This window comes from Diabrotica virgifera, chromosome 6, assembly GCF_917563875.1.
Source record: "Diabrotica virgifera virgifera chromosome 6, PGI_DIABVI_V3a".
Classification (NCBI taxonomy): domain Eukaryota; kingdom Metazoa; phylum Arthropoda; class Insecta; order Coleoptera; family Chrysomelidae; genus Diabrotica; species Diabrotica virgifera.
Window position 1 is genome coordinate 80,591,223 of NC_065448.1, and position 12,767 is coordinate 80,603,989.

At 32.7% G+C, this 12,767-nt stretch overlaps 1 protein-coding gene across 4 annotated transcripts in view; it reads right to left on the reverse strand.

Moving 5' to 3' along the window:
- Positions 1-12,767, reverse strand: part of LOC126886472 (uncharacterized) — a 614,879-nt gene that overhangs the window by 98,642 nt on the left and 503,470 nt on the right. The window lies entirely within an intron of this gene.

Here is a 12,767-nt window from a genome sequence, read left to right on the forward strand (position 1 = left end):
TACCAAAAATGTAAATATATTTATATTATATCTTTTCATAGTATAACTAGATAAATAAAAATGATGCTCTTGTGATTGATTGTTGAAGATCTTAAAATAATACTAATTACTACATTCCAATAGTTGGAATTTTGTAGGAATTTAGTACCTATGTCCTGGTGGAACCCATACCAGTATAATACTGTTATGTTGTGCCAGTTTATTGAGTTCCTCTTGGCATTCCCACAGTAGCCTATAGTCCAGCTTAGGGCTTATGAGAGTCCTCAACCCCATGGCAGCTGTAGGAATATTATAGTTATAGTTAATATACGTATTTAGATTTATACTATGTACTTAGGTTAGTTGAGTTTTGTTGATTGTCAGTGTCATTAAATAAATTATATTTAACGAACATCATGGCGCAGTTCTAAAACCTACAAAATAAAATATGCCAAGAAGAAAGACCAAAACCAGTATTTCTTTTAATAAAGAAAGGAGTTCCAATGATCGGATTACAAATCTCGAACATTTTGTAAGTTCCACAAAAGATAGCATCAAAAATTTGCAAGATATGATGCAAGTACTGCTGTCAAAAACTATTGTTGTCTCGACTGATAACCCCGCAGCAACATCTTCAATAGCAGAAGTATAATCTACAACTTACATTTATCAAATGCCGTGGCTGGTCCTAAACAATTGGTAGAAACCTTGACTTAATTACAGTTCAAGGACTGGAAATGAAAATTTGAGAACTATATCCTTTCAAAACGTAGAAGACGCTCCCAATAAAAAAATATTAGCTCTTCTCGAATCATATTTTAATCAAGATATATCAGATATGGTCGGGTTAGTAATAAAATTTGATAAAGGAAGTGGCTCAAATTACATAAATCTACTAAATAAATTGGAAGAATACTTTAAAAAGAAGAAGAATAGTCGCTTGAGACGAAGTCACATTTATGAACAGAAAGCAAGAGCAAGGAGAATATTTTTCCTCTTTTTATAGAGAAAAAGTAAAATTGTTCCAACTTAAAGATCCATACTCAATTTGTTACGATCAGTTTCTAGCCGATCATGTCATAGTGTCACTTTTTGATGCTAACATAAGAAAAAAATGCAGAACTCTCCCAGATTCAGCAAAGATTGAAGACATTATCAAATTATGCGAAGCTGAGGAAGCAGCCTTAACTGAAGAAGATATATACAACCAAAAAGCATTGCAAAAATCAAAGTTAATCAGACTAGTAGCAATTTAAATAAAAAGAAATGCTTAAAGCGCGGTTTTTCAAGGCACAATAGAGGCATTATACCAAATGCTGTTTATCAAAAGAGATTCGTTCCGTAGATATTCCAACTGAACCCATAGAAGAACCTATCAATATAGGGCGTTTAAAAATTACTTCTATCGATTATGCTGCTAATAAAAGTAGAAACAGACAAATTGAAGTAAAAATTAATTCAATTTCAAACAAAAACATAATATTTTCTTATAAAGGCACCCCTGATACAGGCTCAGAAGTCTGTGCGGCAGGTGAAGAGCTTATGCGTTTGCTTAAATATACCAGATCTGATTTACGACGCTCTACTTTGGCCCTGGAATCTTCAGACAAATCGAAACTTAACGTAATTTGAAGTTTGCAGTGTCAAATAATCTATGAAGTTCGTTCTGTTAACACCACAGTATACAATTTGTAGTGGAGTAAAAGAGCTGTTAATTGACAGATTGTCCATGATCCATTTGGGTATAATCCATTCAGAGTTCTCAAAGTCAATCTTCAGTGTTACTTGTTTCAATGTTAATGAAATTCCTGAAAATCCTTCATTAGCAATTTGCGAAGACATAAAAAATGAAATTTTAGGCACGTACAAAGATATATTTAACTCAAGCGACATCTTGCAGCCTATGAATCGTACGCCAATGCATATCTATTTGAAAGGAAATAGTGTCCCATATACTCTAACCTGTCCTAGAAGGATTCCATTCGCTTGGAGGGATTATGTAAAAGCTGAATTAGATAGCCTAGTTAAGAAAAACATCATTAAACCAGCTGATGAGGTACCTTCAGATTTCATTAGTCCCTTGGTAATTGTACAGAAGAAAAATGGTAAATTAAGAGTCTCTGTAGACTTTACTAAGCTCAATTCATTCATAAAACGACCAATCCATCCTTTTAAGTACCCCTGGGAGGCAGTTTAGAACATATCCAGCAATCCATAGTACTTCAGTACGCTAGATACTAGCGTTACTCGATGAAGAAAGCCAAAAGCTCACTACATTTCTTACTCCTTGGGGACGATATATGTTTTAAGAGTTCCGATGGGTCTTGTAAGTTCTGGAGATGAATTCTGTTGTAGAGGGGATGAGGCCTTAACAGGCTTTAAGAATTTGGAGAAGGTCGTAGATGACATTCTAATATACGATGAAACATTTCGTGAACACTGTAATAGAATTATAAAATTTCTTGGTACATGTAGAGAAAAAAAAAAGATAACTCTAACCCTGATAAGTTTGTTTTTGTCCAGAAAGAAGTTGAGTATGTCGGATACATCGTATGAAGAAATGGAATAGAAGCAGATCACAAAAAAGAATGTGCCATCCAAAATTTTCCAACACCAACATGTTTAACTGAATTAAGCTCATTCATGGGAATGGCAAATCGGCTGGGAAATTTTTCTAGCAGAATATCTACGCTGGCATCGCCATTAAGAGATATTAAAAACAAAAAACCATTTTGTTTGGTGTTCAGTACATGATGAAACTTTTGATAAAATTCGTGAGGCTTTGACTAAACCTCCAATATTAGCCCACTTCAATCCATTATTACCAACCGCGCTTCATACAGATGCTTCTCGATCAAATGGCCTTGGTTATGTACTTCTGTACAAACACGACGAAAACTGGAAGCTTATTCAGTGTGGGTCAAGATTTCTGTCAGATACAGAAACCAGATAAATTATGCTATGATCGAGATAGAACTTTTTCTATAGTATGGACAGTCAAGAAGTGTAGGCTATATTTGCTAGGTTTGAGTGAATTTAAGATTGTAACAGATCACAAACCGCTCTTACCGATATTAAATAGTTACACCCTGGATATAATTGACAATCCAAGGCTACAACATCTAAAAGAAAAATTAATAGGGTATAATTTTGTAGCTGAGTGGACGAAAGACAAAGACTATCGAATCCCAGACGCACTCTCAAGAGCACCAATAGATGTTCCATGTGAAGACGAGTTAGAGGGAGAAGAAGCAGCTACGCAGCTGAAATCCTTCATTATTCAACAAATTGCTCTAATTGATGGTACTGAAGAACTAATACAAAACTCACATCTGCAAGATTCGTTACTAACTGACTTAATTAAGGTATCAGAAAATGATGAAGTATACCAAATGCTGAGATGCTATCAAAAATGGGTTTCCTGAGGTAAATAAAGAAGTTCATCCTTCACTGACACCTTACTGGAACATTTTTTTTCTGTGAATTTGATGGCCTTAGCCGAGCCAATTAGCCAGACATTTTGTTATTTTAAAAACAAACAAATTTGTTTTTTCAATCAAAGGAATTTTTTCTGTATTTTTAACTCTAAATACATAACAAACTAACATAATACAATTATTATCTAAATAATACACTGTTTTTGTTGTAAATATTTTTTTTTGTAAATTTTTATTATTTTCTTTGTATTTGTTTTATAATTTTTAATTTGTTTTTTTATTATTTTTTATTATTATTTTTTTATTATTATTTTTTGTTTTTTTTTAACCACGCTAAGACATAAACCCGATTCAATGAAACTGGAACATTAGAAAATATCCACTGGATATAAATATCCACTGGAACATTAGAAACGAGCTTAGTTGTGATAATGGACTAGTTTTAAAAGGCTGCCAAATTGTCATTCCCCTATCTGCTAGAAAAATTATCCTAGACAGGCTACATGACTCTCATCAAGGGATAGAACGTACAAAACGACGAGCCCAACAAACAGTTTACTGGCCGAATATGAATAATGACATAAAAAATACCATAGAGATGTGTGAAGCATGTCAGAATTAGGCCTTCGCTACCTAAAGAAACTTATTTGAGCGATCCTCTACCATCACTGCCATTTCAAGATGTCTCAGCAGGTCTTTTTTCTTGTTCTGGAAAAAAATATTTAGTATACTTAGATAGATTATCTGGGTGGCTAATAGTATGCCATTATGGAAACCGAGATCCCACCAGTGCGGGAATAATTAAAGCCTTAAAGAAAATCTTTGCAGACACCGGTATACCCCTACTTTTACGCTCGGACAATGGGCCACAATTTAATTCTTTCGAATTTAATTCTTTCCTTAAGAAATGGAATGTTCTATATTGCACGTCTAGTCCACACTATCCTCAGAGTAATGGTCATGCAGAAGCTGGAGTAAAAGCTATGAAGCATTTGATATTAAAATTCATGGTAAATGGCAATCTTGACGAACATAAATTCTGTTTTTGTTTACTTGAATGGCGTAATACCCCAAAATCTGACGGCCACTTACCAGCCGAGATTTTATATGGACATCCAATAAGATCCTTAGTACCCATTCATTATTATAAAGCTTTTTCAAAGAAGTGGCACACGAAAGTCAATCAGAGTCGCAGGCAGACATCTGTAGTTTACACGTTGCCTGATGGTACCGGTAATCACGTTCAAAGACATGGAACACCGAGAAATGGAAAAAGAAAAAGCAGTTGTGTATTATAACCAACATGCTAAACATTTAGATCCAATTAAAATAGGTACTAAAGTAAGGATTCAAGATAAGAGAAATAAACTATGGAACAGGATAAATGAAATAGTCGAAATAGGAGAGAACAGAAAATACTTACATCATAAAAACGCCAAGTGGTAGACTTCTTATAAGAAACAGAAGATTTCTTAAAATGTGTTTCTGATAGCAAAACACTAAAGAGGGAGGTGTACTTAGGTTAATTGAGTTTTGTTGATTGTCAGTGTCATTAAATAAATTATATTTAACGAACATATCAGCAGCTTGGCTATCTTAGCATAATATATTAATCTGCTTCAGTTCTAAACGTTCATCTTAATCTCTTTTGTACACTGCAAGATTGCAAACATTTATGCTTGAAATATAAAGATATATTGTTCTAATGCAGTTGAAATGTTTAAATTTTCACCACTAGAATCCTGAAGTTGAGACCAAGAGAGACGAAAACGAGCATATATGGATTTCAACAGATAGCCCAGTAAATGAACTGGAAATTCGGCGATACCGTGTAATTTTCAGGGGCAACTCCGAATTGCATGAAAATTTGCATTTAGGTTCTACTTACCCTCCACTTAAAAGTTGAAATTGTGCCGTCGGTTGCTTTTACTTGGGGGGTGACAGTCACCCCTTCTCGGGGGTGAAAAAACATACGTTCAAGATAAGACCGGAAATGGATAAATTGACTGATTTTAAACAACTTTGGTTCTATTGAGTTTTTTACTTAAGTCAATACTTTTCGAGTTATTTGCCATTAACAATGTTGATTTTTCGACAAAAAAAATTCGTTTTCAGACGGTTTTTCGCAAATAACTTAAAAAGTAAATATTTTATCGAAAAAAATCCTTAGAAAAAGTGTAGCCTATAAAAAACCCAAAAATATGGTGTATCATTAAAGTCTATCAATCAAATAAAAATAAAGTTGTAGCTCATGAAAAATACGTTCTTATTCGTCTAATTCCAAATCGAATATTTCAAGGTGAAATCACCAAAAAATTAAGCACTTTTCGGGAAAAACCCGTATAAACTTTTAAAGTGTTTATAAAAAGCTTTGTTTTAATTGTTAACAAAAGTTTTAGCATTAAAAATAAGCGACTTAATAAGCTCAAAATAAAGTTGGCCCTCATTTTTTTTTGTAAAAAATCATGAAAATCTCGCCGTGTTTAGCTCCCCAAATGAAATTAATCGCTACCGCTATAAAAACAATTTACTTACCTATCTATTTTTTATATGATCTGTCAGTCTCACCGGTTTAAACTGTTTATTTTTGAAAGGGTTATAATTGAGAAAGCTTGAATGAGTCCCTAATCACGAGTGTATGCAAATTTTGAACAGCCATATCTTAACCAATGTTTGTCTTACGGAGAAACAAAATGAAACTAGCATATTTATAATAGCAAAACCTAAATTTTTTTACTCTTTAAGATTTTTCTTATCACTAATACTTTTTAAGTTATTTTGAAAAAATGAAATTTTTCAAAAATTAAAACAAATTTTTTTTTTACTATAAAACCAAATTTTTTTAAAAATAACCACTTCAAACCAATCAAACTTACAGATCATATAAACAATACACATACAGTTAAAATAGATGGTAAAGCCAAACGATTAATTCCATTTAGGGTGCTAAATAGAGGGAGGTTTTCACGATTTTTTTTTTACCAAAAAAAGGGGCCAACTTTTTTTTCAGTGTAACTCGTTTATTTTTGATGCTGTAAACTTTTGTAAAAAACAAATAATAAGCTTTTTTTCGATACTTTAAAAATGTTAATAAGGTTTTCCCGAAAAACGCTTCTTTCTTCGGTGATTTCGCGTTGAATTATTCGATCTGGAACTAGACGAATAAGAACGTATTTTTCATGAGCTACAATTTTGCTACTACTCAATTTGTAGACTTTACTGGTACACCATTTTTTTCGTTTTTTTATAGGCTACACTTTTGCTAAAAATATTTTTTTCGATAAAATATTTAATTTTTGAGTTATTTGGGAAAAACGGTCTGAAAACGTAGTTTTTTTGTCGAAAAATCAACATTTTAAATCGCGAATAATTCGAAAAGTATTGACTTACGTAAAAAACTTTATACAACAAAAGGTGCTTAAAATAAGTCAATTTATCCATTTCCGGCCTTATTTTAAACACGCGTTTTTCACTCCCCGAGAAGGGGTAAATGTCACCCCCCAAGTAAAAGCAACCAACGGCACAAATTCAACTTTGAAGTGGAGGGTAAGTAGAACCTAAATCCAAATTTTTATGCAATTCCGAGTTGCCCCTGGAAATTACACTCCAAAACGGTCATTTATTGGGCTGAGATGGTAGAAGGCAAAAAGCAGCGACAGACAAATAATGCATAAGATTGGTGCATTGGTGCAGGCAGAGAAAAATGAAACAAAATTTTTTATAAAGAATGATAAAAAATCGCATAAAAATTAGATAACAAAAGTCATAAAGTCATTGAGAAAAGTTATATTAAAAAAAAAAATCACGGAAAAATAGAAAAAAAAACTAAAAGAAAAGAATAAACAAAAAAAGTATATTTAGAATAAATACCTAATATTCAGATTTAAGAGAAAAATTCTTTTTAATATAATTAACTTTTATAATGTAATATGTTAGTAAAATTGGATACAAAAAAGTAAACTAAGTTACTACAAATAGTCTGGATAATTGGCTAATCTATTATAAAAACATTAGTTAAATTTGGAGCAATGTGGACTTCAAATTGATGACAGATTTTTAAGTCATCTAAGATTTGCCGATAATACATAGGAACTACTCTACGTGTTAAAGGAGCTTAAACAAGATTATGCGAAAATCGGTTTCAAACTGAATTCATATAAATCAAAACTGATGACAAATAAAACAACACAATAGACTTAGTTGAAAGTGAGATTGAAAGTGTCTAAGAATATATTTATGTACCTAGGTCCCACGATCAAACTAGACAATCATAATCAAATGGCAGAGATGAATACAAGAATCCAAATGACTTGGACAGCAACAGGAAGACTCAGTGTTGTAATGAACAACAAAATACAGTGGAACCCCGATAAGTCGGCCCCCGATAAGTCGGCCCCCGATAACCCGGAACTCCGGCTAACCCGGACCGATTTTTATCAGACAAACATTTCAACAATAAAAATGTATTGCTGTTACAAAATCTCGTGAACCTAATTCATTCATCTGGTGAGGTCAATATACGAACGAAACGATTGAATCCGACATTACTGGAAATATCAGGGTGCAGATGGGACCCTGTCGCGCAATTCGCAGCAAATAAAATAGTCGTATGTTTTTGGCTTCATTTTATTTCGGTTATACATACGCATTTTCAAGGTTCACGAGGTTTTGTACCAACTCTATGTAATATAATATTTGAGAGATAATTGGTATTTGTGTAATTTGAACTACATATACCATAGTAAAAATGACTCATGGCACACCACATTCATTGTCGTGTTATCGAAAACAACAGGCACCTGTATTATCCTTTATTTATTTGAAACTGTCTTAGCATTGTTTAGAAAAGACTATTAAAATTCTTTTTTTAACAATGGTCTTAGTCATCACTGTTATTAAATAACATAACATCAGAGACGGTATTGTGTGTAGTAAAGTCGTATTGTTAGCTTCCGTCGTTCGTAAATCTATTCAGATTTTGTGTGCGTGTCTTTTGTCTATAAGGGCAACAAAACGTAAAAAGGTTGTAGTGACAATGGAAAAGAAACTAGAAGCATTAAGTAGAATTGATAAAGGTGAATCTTGCAGCATTATATGGTGTCGGTACATCTACAGTATCGGATTGGAAGAAAAATAGAACTAAAACCGAAGAATTTTTTTTCAAAATGATAACAAAAGACAGTTTGGACAATCGGTGCAAAGCTAATAAAGCTAAGAATGAGACTTGACGACGCTTTGTATGTGTGGTTTTGTGTGGAATGCGAACGTGGTTTACCAGTGTCTGTGTGACAATTATAACGGAGTTTATCTGTAAGCATACCATGTTTTATTAATTTTTATCATTTCCTCCGGCTAACCCGGATTTTCGATAACCCGGATGGGCCGCGGTCCCGATTAATCCGAGTTAACGGGGTTCCACTGTAATACCATTAAATCTAAAGAAAAGGGTATTCAACGGATGTATCTTACCGCTTGTGACCTATTAGACGGAGAGGCAGTGCTGAAAAATCTATTTGAATTTACTAAAGCTAGATTTTTCACAGTTGATTACTGTGAGTGTGTAAAGAAACATACTGCGGTCGGTCAAGCGAAACGTAGAACAGGGGTTACTGAGAGGGTATCAAAGTTGCTTTCCTACGAAGGTAATTATTTCCATTTACTAAGGCTGAAAATCAGTACACATATTCTAAATTAAATATAAATAAAAGTTATTATAGTCGGTCAGCTGTATGACGGGACAGAGCCGGTCGGTCGGCACCAATAGTCGATTGAGGAAATGAAGCATTTTGGCTCGCAATTTTTTCGTCCAGCATGGATTTACTTGAAACTTTTACAGAAGGTAGGGAATAGTCCAAGGATCATTTTCTATATCATGCCGCTATCATACGCCAAAACCTTGGGGGTGGTTGCCACCCCATCTCGGGGGTGGGAATTTTTTATTACATTTTAACCCTTTCAGCACCAGTGGACGTACGACGTACGTCCACTTACTATACTTCAGGACGTACGACGTACGTCAAATTTATTTTATTACGTTTCAACTGTTTTTATTTGGATTTTTTGCTTACACTGAAAAAAACGTTTCAAGATAAATAAATAAATGCAGTGGAACCTCGATAAGTTGGATTAATCGGGACCGCGGCCGATCCGGGTTATCGACAATCCGGGTTAGCCCGAGAATATGGTAAAAATTAATAAAATACGGTACTCCTGCAGATAAAGGTAATTATATTTGCCAAAATAATTAAATACTTATGTCCAGTACATCTAAATTACGTACAGTTGTATACATAATTGTTTATTTCTTGGTAAAAAAAACTCAGTCAAAGTGAAAACATTTTTATTTTATCTGATGAAAATCGATCCGGGTTATCGGAGGCCGACTTATCGGGGTTCCACTGTAAATAAATATCGGAAATTAGTATCTGTCTTCAATTATTTAGTTTAGTCACAGTTTAGTATATCGTGGGTCGACCCCTTTTCAAACAAACAATTTTGTCCAAAGACAGGTAGAAAAATATACGACCTTTATATTTAGTAATAGTTAATTGTAAGTAAGTACATTTTGGGAAAACCTATTTTATGATTGATAAATACTGTGTTTTAAAAGGGTTTCATTAGATTTCAGGTATATTTACCCAAAATTTGAATACAATCAGGTAAACACTGAATGACTGAATTAGATCCAGATAATAATGTATATTTTGCAGGTACAGAGTTTCTTGAGGATTAAATTAATAATCCGGAGAAAAGTTTATGTGTCCCTGCTGATAGGCTACTTATGGTTAAAATAAATAAATAAAATCGAAAAGATATTAGTTTTCGATTTAGTTTTAAACTGCAGTTCGAAGTGCAGTCTTCTTTGAAATTATTTTATATTATCTTGAAAACTATTTCTTATCATGAGTGACAGTGATTCAGACCCCGATTTTTTGTTGTATCACAAAAGTATAAATTATGTATTATATCAGTAAATAAAAAAAAATAAAGAAAAATTTTTAAGAAACGCTTTTCTTTAGTTACGAGTGACTAAAATTAAAAATAGTATAAAAAAAATCAACCAAAAAGCAAAAAATAAAAAAAATTTAAAAAATCTAACACATTCGTCAAAGAAAAGCGTGGCGCGTCTTCATCGAATAAACGGTTTTCGCCCCACGCTTTTCTTTAACGAATGTGTTAGATTTGTTCAATTTTTTTTATTTTTTGCTTTTTGGTTGATTTTTTTTACACTATTTTTAATTTTAGTCACTCGTAACTAAAGAAAAGCGTTTCTTAAATTTTTTTTTATATTTTTTTATTTTTTACTTTTTAGTCTTACACTTTTCAAACATTAAAATATATCGTCATGTTTATTAAAATTTGTATAAAACATATGATTAAAGACTGGATTATATGCAAAATGCATATGCATATATATGCTGCATATTTCTCATGTTTTTCATAAATGCATATGCCTTGCATATTTGGAGATTTAAGAGCATAGAAATGCATATTTTGATGGGAATTTACTCTACCCCATTTAAAAATAAGGTATATATTAGTAACATCAACATCCATTAAAATAAAATGTGAAAGTAAATATTTTGCTGTTAAGCTCCTTTGTTGTTGTACCCATAAACATAATGGGCGTTATTTATAGCTGCAGGTATCATTATCCGGATATTTAAGATTTATAGACTTCTCAGAATTTACAAATTACCTAAGTAAATACCGATTATATTTTGAATAACATTACAAATATTACCTGTACTTTCTGCTGGTGTCGGCCAACTATGAATTATTCTGGGAAAACCAACCAAAACGAAATTTTAAGCATTTTAAGGGTAGGATAGATTATTTTATTTTATGAATGGTTAGTCTTAAATCAATCGCCGATTATTCAACTTTTGTGATTGCAAGTTATTGACTATACTGTGTAAAAAAATCATTTTATTATTATTGTGAAAATGCCTAAAGTAGCAAGGGAAAAATCAAGTCTTCTCAGAAGTTGGATTGGAAGTAACAATCATCTAAAAGTTATCGACAGTGAAAGTATGTTTTGCACCATTTGTGATAAAAAGGTAAGTTCTCCACTTCAATAGATTTTTAAACTTATCAAACTTCTTTGCACATCTATGTGTCTGTCTATTCTAAAATGACAAACCGTCCCATTTCTTCAAAAACTGTTTTTTAAAGTTCGCAACGGTTTGGCTTATACAGAGCGAGGTGTTGAGAGTGGCCCACCCTGTATACTACGGTACACTGACTGTACTTTATTGTTTGACGATTTCAATTTCACTTTGAGAAATAAAAAAAAATTGGGGGAGGTTTAAAAAGTTTGATCATTTTAATGTAGGTATCTATTTACGAAAACATCTAAAACATCATTATCATTATATTCCAGATTCCATGTCAAAAGAAATTCCAAGTAGTTCAACACATAAAAACTTCACTTCACCAAACTAAGCTATCAAAAAATGATAATAAACCTCGCCAGCAGATTCTACAGAACAGTTTGCAGATTCAGAATACGTCAGTTGGGCAAGAAACCTTTGCAAAGGATTTATGCCATTTTTTTTTGAACTGCAATATCCCTCTGCACAAGTTAGAACATAAATCGTGTCAAAACTTTTTAAAAACTTATTGCAAGATTAAAGATAAACCAGCTCAAATACCAAGTTCTTCAACTCTTCGGAAAAAATATGTCAGTGCATGTTACAAAGATGTGATGACGAGTATTAAAAATCAGTTAAAAGCCGAATATCTTTGGATTTCCGTCGACGAAACAACGGATACAAAGGGTCGACAAATTGCGAATCTAATTGTTGGAGTTCTTAACGACTCTGGCGATTTTAAAAACTCATACTTAATTAGTGTAAAATGTTTGGAAAAAACAAACTATGCTACAATAGCTAGATTTGTTAACGAATCCCTAACAAATTTTTTTTTACCTGATCAAGTACCATTTGAAAAAATATTATTAATGCTTAGTGATGCCGCCTCATATATGATGAAAGCTGCATCCAATCTTAAAATCTTTTTCCCTAATTTAATTCACTGTACATGTTTGGCGCACGGCCTAAACAGAGTTGCAGAGAAAGTTAGAATTGAATTTCCCAATGTAAACACCTTAATAAATAATGTAAAAAAAGTATTTCTGAAAGCACCACTACGTGTACAGGTATATAGGGAGATGCTTCCCGATATTCCTTTACCACCAGAACCAGTATTAACCAGATGGGGAACTTGGCTTAAAAGTGCTATATTTTTATCTGAACACTACGACGACATCAAAAGCGTTATTTCAAGTTTTGATCCGACTTGTACCGCTATTGATAACTGTCAAAATATTTTTAAAGAAAAGTCTATTAA